Raw genomic sequence first — 8,527 nt, 5'->3', positions numbered from 1 at the left:
TTTTCACTGGTCCTGTGTGGCCAAAAGAAAAACAAGAGAGGAAGGCATTCACTCTCGTCCTGTTCAGTTCTCCTGAGCAACTCCAGATCTCTGAAGCTCTTTGGATCTATTCCTTTTGCCTTCTCACGATGCTCCACTCTGGAAAACATTTTCAGATTCAGGTATCGTTGACACTTGTCATCTCCAAAGTTTGTCTTTGTTCTTCCCTGTCCTTTCCAAGTGAGCCTCTTTCCAACTCTGTGAAGTTGTGCCAAGGAGCCTTCTGGGGTGTGAAAGACCTGGTGGCGTGGAGGGGGGTAGGAGGACACCTTGAGGGGACGTTTGCTCTGCTTGTGTAACCAGCTAAGGTGCACCAAGCTCTTCGAAGATCAAGAAGTGCCAAGGAGAAAGCCTGCACACTTAGGATTATTTCAAATTAAGTGACAGCGGGCACAACACGATGGGGGAGATGGTGTGTGTTTCTTTGGCGCATTCAGTCACAATTCATCATTATCCAATTTTTCCCCCCTTGGGTTTTCTCTCGCGTACATTTTTTATCCCAATCTGACAGCTAAATGAGGAATCACACTGCCTACGTTATCTGTTTTGTTCAGGAATTAATCCGTCCTTAAACACCAACTGCCAAGTGGTTAGTGTGAGCAGAGACAGGCAAAGTAGGCCCCCAGACAGCTTTGGCAGGGTTTGAGGGACCCTTTGGCTGGTCACTTCCCTGGGGCCCTGGGATGCAGAGGTGCGTGACATGCTTCGGGCTCCTCCGTTAGGCATGTTGAGCTGTTCCAGCTGGTTCCCCTGCCAAGTTCATGGGGTTGCTGGCTGTGAGTTTGTCTTGCCCCTCTGGACCTCTGATTCTGTGGAGGTTAAATGCTGGGGGCACTAAACCCTCTACCCTTGTTTTATCAGCTAGGTATGGCCTGTGGACCAAGGACAAATCCAGACCACAGAGGCAGGCATACTGAGGGCACCAGGCACTTGGTGTTTCTAAAGCGGCCACATTTCCTCCTTTTGTCCCTCTTTCTCCTTTCCCCCCAGTTTACCCTCCCCCCTTTCCTTCCTCACCTTCCTCTGATACAGAAATAGGATAAAAGGGTAGGTTATTAAATCTACTTTAATCAAAAAAATAACCATTAATCTCAAAATATTTTACATGGGGTTTAGTTTATTGATATAAGTTTAAGGTTAATTTTGTTATACTCTCTATATATTTTTACTCTTGTTTAGTATATTGTGCTTATCTAGCTCAATTAAAATATAATGTGTAATTAAGAAATACAGATTTATAAAAATACTGTTAGTCATCTATAATAGTCCAACTTAAGGTCATGTTAGTTAGATTTTCTAGATATACAGAGATATATTTCAGATAAGTATCTTCAAACACTTCAAATATCTACAGAATATGGCATTTAAAATGTTTCAATAACTTAGAATTCTTTTGACGTGACACACATCTGCTCCTGGCAGCACCAATTTACTCCCGAGAGGATGATGGGCAGCAAAGACACTCCTCCCCCACTTTTGCTTTCTACTACATTGATGAACATGCAGTGATGACCAAGACAGGTCTGGCCTCTGTAGCTCATCAGAGATGGGCTGAGTTCTCCACGGAGAAGCTGGGCTTACACAGACTGTATGACAGGCAGGTGCTCCAACTGCAGGGCAAGCTTCAGGAAGCTGGTGATGGACAGGGCAAAGCTTGAGGTGGGAAGAGAGCGCAGGCAGGGATGCATGGTCATAGGACCTTGGCTCTGTCTGCTGGCACCCTTACCGGGAGATGGGGTTATGTGTGACAGGAGCCATGCCTGGCTACGTTCCAACTGGGGTCTGGCACTGACTGCAGATTTATTGGAGGTATTCAGTGTGGACACATGTGAGGCATAGCTCAGAGAAGAGGCAAAGGAGAGAGAGCATGGACCACACCAGGCGTCCCCAGGCTCCACAACGGCGATTGCTTGCTGTAACCGATGCTCCCAAAATATTGCTGTCTGCAGATGTCACCTGGAACAGTCCCCAGCCAGTACAGAGGATAAGAGAATCACTGTATGTCGGGAGAGGCGGCAGGGCAGACAAACAGGTAAGTATACAAACCTGTAGCCTTGAGGCCCTGACAATGCTAGGTGCTACTACTTCCTATCTGTGGCTATTTCTGATTCTGCCTAGTCTCAGGTTCTCCCTGCGGGACATTATATGATTAGGAGGGGTCTCTTAGAGAGGGGAGGATTAAATGGCACTGTATCTGGGGCTGGATACATTCCTGCCTGAGACGTCTGCTCCCACAGGGAGTTGCAGAGCCACAAGGCCTTCTCTGGCTGTGGCTCCAGTGACTGCTGGTCCTTGCCTGCCTCTGGCCAGCACAGTGACCTCCATGTCCTGTGTCCTCTGCTTCCTTCCAGCTTGCCTAGGTGGGATTCACTGAGGAAGCAGATGGCATCTGGGGCCGAGTGTGATGGTGATTACGCTGCGGAAGGGTGATAATTTATTCCGCTCAGCTGGCTGAGAGTTGGAAGGAGGTATGTATTACTTCTAGAAGGCGAGCCTGCAGTGGTGGGGCCCCCTTTCTGACCTCCAGCTAAGAGCTTGTCCTTGTTCTGCCTCATAGAGAACAGGTCTGCAAGGCCAGGACCTTTGGAGAAACTGGGTGTGGGAAGTCGGCTGTGGCTATAGACCTGAGAGAGAGAGAGAGAGAGAGAGAGAGAGAGAGAGAGAGAGAGAGAGAGAGAGAGAGAGAGAGAGAGAGACAGAGACAGAGACAGAGAGAGACAGAGAGACAGAGAGACAGAGAGAGACAGAGACAGACACACACACATACAGAGAGAGAGACAGAGACAGAGAGACAGACAGAGAGAGACAGAGACAGAGACAGGCAGAGACAGACAGACAGACACAGAGAGAGAGAGACAGAGACAGACAGAGACAGACAGACAGAGAGAAAGACGGAGACAGAGACAGAGACAGGCAGAGACAGACAGACAGAGACAGACAGACAGACAGACAGACAGACAGACACACACACACACACACACACACACAGAGGGAGCTAGAGGCAGCCAGACCCCAGGTCCGTGCCGGAGAGACGTGGCCCCATGAATGGGGCTCTCTGTTTTCACCTTGACTGGGGGCCTGGACCCCGCCTGCACGTGGCTTTCCTTTTCATTCTTCTATCCGTCTCCTTCATGAATGGAGCATGGCTTCTAATCGGTGGGGAGAAAGATGTAAAACTAATCCCCACTCTAATAAAAACAGTCTCCCGATTAAATATGTATGAACACATATTGATTTGGGGATTAAACAGAAAAGATAATTGAGCCGGGGAACATGTAGAGGGTGAAGCTTGGGTTGCTCATCTTCAAACACAACTGCTGGGGCTTCTGGGAGGGCAAGGGCCTGAGGGTGCCCAGGCCTCTCAGTTAGAAGGACTAGGCCAACATTGGTGTGCTGTGGGAGGGGCTGTGTCTGCTGTCTGCTGTGGGAGGAGCCTCTGCTCTCTTCCTAATTTGAGGAACTCCCACTGGAGGGCTGTGCTGTTCCTATGGATGTTGGTATTCAGGGTCTTTGATGGAGAGAGGTTTCAGGAGGTGTCCATGCCTTGAGGATGCCCTTTTGGGGTCAGGTTCTGTGCTTAAGCAGTCTCAGATAGGCCATGTATAGCCTTCTAGATTCCCAAGAACACTGTGACACAGATCTGCTGTCTACTGCACAGCCTAGAGCACAGGCTCGTAGGTACTAGGACCTTGGAAGGCATTCCTGTAACAGTGGATGGTGGCTATTGAATACCAGCCACAGGCGGAGCACTTTTCAAATGTTATTGCCTGGCCTGACATTGACTGTAAAGTGGATTTTATCAGGTTCACTTACAGAGAGGGCTGAGGGTCAGAGAGCTCACGATGTGGCCAGTGCAGGACACAGGTCAGTCACAGAGAGCCTGGCTACTTCTTGCTTTATCCTGGAGAAGAATCGGATCCTGGTCCCCTACCCCAGCGTCCTGTGTCCCAACAGAGTGCCTGTATCTTCCTGAACCACTCACCTACTCAGGGTTCTTGCTCCCACACCACAGGCGCCTGGTCCCTCCCAACTCACTTAGAATCTGCCAGCACTCATTCCCAGTCTCCCAGCCCATGCTCCTCCCCCATTTTTGCTGCTCCACAGCTGAGGCCTGCCTCGTCTTCTGGATCCCGTCTTTCCCTCAGCTTCCAAGCCTTTGATGTGACCCACACTTTGCAATCCACAGAGTATTTTCACCTTTGTCATCTCACTCAAGGTTCACAGTGACCTAACATCCTGGATGACAGGAGAATTGCAGGCACAGACAAGTGGGGTAATTTGGCTCAAATTGCAGAGCCAGTGAGTGACAATGCCAACTATTTCTTCCCAGGTGAGATTGCACCTGTCCCTTTGTGCAAGACGGACAAAAGACACCGAGGCCACCTGATGAAGTGGTCAAGAAGACATCGAGTGGGGTGTAAGCCTTGTATGCACTTAAATTTGAGCCCCCGTGCTTCCTTTAGCGGGCTGTGTAGCTCTCAGGAGGTCGTGTGCACTCTGAGGTGCAGTTCCCCCTGTGTTTAGCTTGGATCTCCTTCTGAAGGTGAAGCCAGAGCCCACATAGGTCAACTGTCAGAAGAGCCCCAGGGCTCAAGGTTGCCCCATATAGCTTATTGTTGGAAGATGAAACTTCCAGGCCAGATGCCCCCTGCTGTGGTCTTGGGAAAGAGGAAGGAAAAATGCATTAGGACATGAAATTTTGGACAGGAGTGCCTGGTGTTCTGAGGCGGTGCTCAGCTCTTCAGGACTCAGGGGGGTTGCTGACAGACTGGTCCCGGGAAGTACCACCTCCTCCCTGAGGTTATTAAAGTAATAATTTAAGTCTAATGAAGGTATGCATGTTCTCTGTACAGCTGGAGCTCCACTCCATTCTGTTTAGTGGATGCAGCAGGCAGGATCCAGCCTCTGCCTGGCGAGGCTAGAAGGAGACTGATGAGTGGAGATGGAGGCCAGCAGTTGCAGGGCCCAGAGTAACCTGAGCTCTTTTGTGGGTCTCCAGGGCTACAGAGGGAACTCAAGCTTTGGGGGCCTAGGGGGTGGATGGCCCAGGCTTTTGCCCCTAGAGTCTTGGGCTTGTCTCCTGAGCCTGCTGTGACCAGTTGCAGGAACAACATGGATTGTACTTCTCCAAGCCCCAGCTTCTTCCACGGAGAGCATAAAACCTGACTTGGACTTTTCATATCATGAAAGAGAATGGCAGGCACATGTACAGAGCCTGTGCCTGGGTTGACCTTTCAGCCCAGACAGCCATTCTCCCTCTTGTCTTCGTAACGTCTCTATATTCCTACATGCACAGCTGTTATTCCAGCCCAGGGTTCCCGAGTCCAAGCCAAGGGATGCTTACAATCCACATCATTCTGAAGAGGGAATCGGAACCTCTCATTCTTTTACAGGTACTGTCCGGTGGCAGGTCTGTGAACACCAAGCATCTCTAAGATCTAGCAGGGTTCATTTGGTCTATGGTTTGTCACCCTAGGCTGGGGACTCTCCCTTCTGCGGAGGGGCACATATACAACTATTTGTGTTTCTTCTGTATTGTCATCTGGACTCATACCAGGGAAGGAAGTGCTAGTGTGTGGGGAGCCTCCATCAGCCTCCCCCACTTCTTAGTCTGGTCTGGCTGTGTCTGGGAAGGGTGAGCTCCTTGTTTGTAGTTCTGCACTGGAGCTCTGTGGCTGGCTATGAAAACTTCAGGCATTCCTGACGGTTCCTACAAAGAGATACACACTCTGTCCCCATTGCAATGGTCCTGTGAGCCATGCCTGTGGGATCCTGGTCTAGTAGGTTTATACCTCTCCTTTGACTGAGGCCACGAGCTTGTTAGCTCCAGGAAGCTGGCCTTCCACTTTCTGTTGCCTACTAGGTGTCTCCACAGAACTCTTCAGAGAGGATTCTGATCCAAGATGTCCTGAGCAGAGCCTACCACTTCCTTGTCTTGAACTGAGGTGAAGACCCCATCACGCTTGTCCCACAGTGCTCAGCTGCAGGTCCATGGTGCTCACCACGGCCTGAGGGCTGACCCATTTTCACTTTCATCCAGCCATCTGGGTCCCACTGCTTACTCTGTTCCAGGTTTTGGGAGGTGTGATGGGTAGAGCTGATTGTCAACTTGTCAGAGTCTAGAGTCACCTGAGAGCAGGCCCTCCAGGTATGCTTTTGGGAGATTATCTTAATTACGTTAACCCATGTGAGAAGAGCCATTTTCACTGTGGACAGGACTGTCTCCTGGGCAGGGGATCTTCGTTGATGTAGGATGGGGAAAGTCAGTTGAATGACGGCAAGCAGTGCTTTATCCTGTTTCCTGATTGTGGCTGAAGTGTGACCAGCCAGCTTTCTGCTCCTGCTGCTGTGCCTTCCCTGCCGGCCACCTTGCTTTCCCCACCACGATGGACTGAATTCTCCTGGAGCTACGAGACTAAACAAGCCCTTTCTCCCTTCGGTTGCCTTCATCAGGGTCTTTTATCACAGCAAAGTAACTAAGACAAGAGGTCGCCCACAGGAATTCTCTGGTTGGGTGGTCCATGTGTAGAGGGAGTCCGGAGTCTGGGTGTGGCTTCCCAGGTGCCTTCCTCATGGTTCCATCTTTGGTGGGAGGTCCCAGCCTCTTTCTGGCAGCTCTCTCTACAGAGCCTGTGGTTTCTAGCAAGTGGCACGTCTCACTCCCTTGCGGGAATCATTCAAGGATCCAGTTTATAGTTGAGGTCCCTTTAGACCCCTGCTGAGCCAGTCACTGAATAGTCTGACCACCGCTTCATCTTTTTCCCAGCTCCTGCTCATCCTCCACCCTCAGCCACACCACTCATCTTTCTAGTCCCTGAACACACCCGTCCATGCCCTGTCCCCTGCACATTATGTCCCAGCTACAGGTCTGTCCTTTGGAGGTTTAACAGGAAGGTAGGGCATGCAGCTGGAAACTTGGAGTCGTGGTCCATCTGAGGGGTACAGTGACTGGTGATGGGAGGAAGCTGTGAGACCCAGGCCTGAGAGAGGGGATGTCAAGATCAAGAGCCCAGCAGAGTGTGATGATGAATTTCCACGTAGAACGACAAAAGATTTAAGGGAATTTTAGAAACAAAAGAATGGAGAAGAGCATGAGCTTTTTGGTAGCAGCATTTTTCTCAGGTGGGCTCTGTTTTGCTAGCGACAAGCAGAGACTCGCTTAAGGGAGTCTTCGAGTCTTCCTGACTCAGCATTTAAAAAAAAAAACCAGCAAGGTTCTTTTAAGAGGCTCTGCTAACAATGAAAGGTGTGTAAGCACAGCTGGAAGTGGCAGTGACCACATCTCCGAGCCGGCAGCCGGAGTCACGCTTACACCCGCCATCTTGGAAAAACGGCAGTTTAAACAGCTGCGGTTTTAACAGATAAGACACGTGGCCAGAAAAACATAAAGATTTACAGTAAAGTCAGACTTGGATGAAGAAAAACCCCTAAAGGTTTACAGTGTGTTTAAAAATATATGTAAGATTGAGAGAGAAAAGGAAACCCATAGTGGTAAACAGAGAAGCCGGCTGTGGTGACGCACGCCGGTAGGAATTGCTTCAGAGGCAGAGGCAGGCAGGTTTCCAAAGAGAAACCCTGTCTCAGAGAAAAATAAATAAAAGTAAAAGAAATAAAGTAATAATAGATAAATAAATAAGCCACGTAAAGATGGAAAAAACAGAGAGTCAAAATGTAACGCCATGGGGTAGGAAGCCCGGAAACCTCTCTGGTAAGAGAAATACTTAGATTAACAATTATGGGATAAATACTTAAGTCAGAGCTAGCCAGTAAGAAACAAACAAGGCCAACAGCTTCATAATTAATATAGCCTCCTGTGTTTTTATTTGGGACTGATGCGGCTCTGGAACCAGGCTGGCGGGAAGGCTTCTCTCCAGGAAAAGGCTTCCCTTTACAGTCTCCCATGGCTTAGCCCAGCTAGAGCTGACTGGCAGGGCAGCCCCGAGGCATGCCCCCTATGGCTCAACCCACATAGGGCAGATCAGAGGGCAAAAGACTGGGGTTGTGATGTCAAGGGAGGAAACTGAAGGGCCCAATTTTGTGTTGCAGTGGGGTTTTTTTTTTGTATTTTTATATTCTCCCTACCTGAAACAACCTGAGTTATCTGCTGAGTTGACTGCTTTTGGCTTTCATCTCTACTGGGCTGACAGTACAATCAGGGTGGGACCTTAGTGACTTGGTCCCCTGCTGTCTCCACTGGCTACAAAGCAAGTCTTCACACTCCATAGAAAGTCAGAACCCTGGACTCTGGGTTGCAGCCCTTCTGTCTCCTGCAGGGGGCTCCTGGAACCATCAAAGTCCTTTGGCTTAGGTTTGAAGGGCCTGAAGGTGACACTCCAGGACAGAATGGTGCCATGCTTGGCCCCTCTAGACTGGAGCCTCATGTTAGCCTCAGCAGGAGTCCACTGCAGCGAGGCAGGTGAAATCCAGGAATCCTAGATGACCGTATGCATGGAGATCTGAGCTCTGGGCCCAGCTTTTGAGAGAGAGA

The 8,527-nt window shown here is 49.8% G+C and overlaps 1 long non-coding RNA gene across 1 annotated transcript; it reads left to right on the top strand.

Moving 5' to 3' along the window:
* The first annotated feature begins 1,980 nt into the window (after positions 1-1,980).
* On the top strand, positions 1,981-4,811 carry LOC121143913. The gene is made up of 3 exons (XR_005881215.1): positions 1,981-2,071; positions 2,391-2,507; positions 4,370-4,811. It is a non-coding gene; the product is annotated as an uncharacterized LOC121143913 (long non-coding RNA).
* Positions 4,812-8,527: the final 3,716 nt, after the last annotated feature.

This window comes from Mesocricetus auratus, unplaced genomic scaffold (assembly GCF_017639785.1).
Source record: "Mesocricetus auratus isolate SY011 unplaced genomic scaffold, BCM_Maur_2.0 Super-Scaffold_100014, whole genome shotgun sequence".
In the NCBI taxonomy this organism is placed as follows: Eukaryota; Metazoa; Chordata; class Mammalia; order Rodentia; family Cricetidae; genus Mesocricetus; species Mesocricetus auratus.
This window is presented reverse-complemented; position numbering and strand designations above follow the sequence as displayed.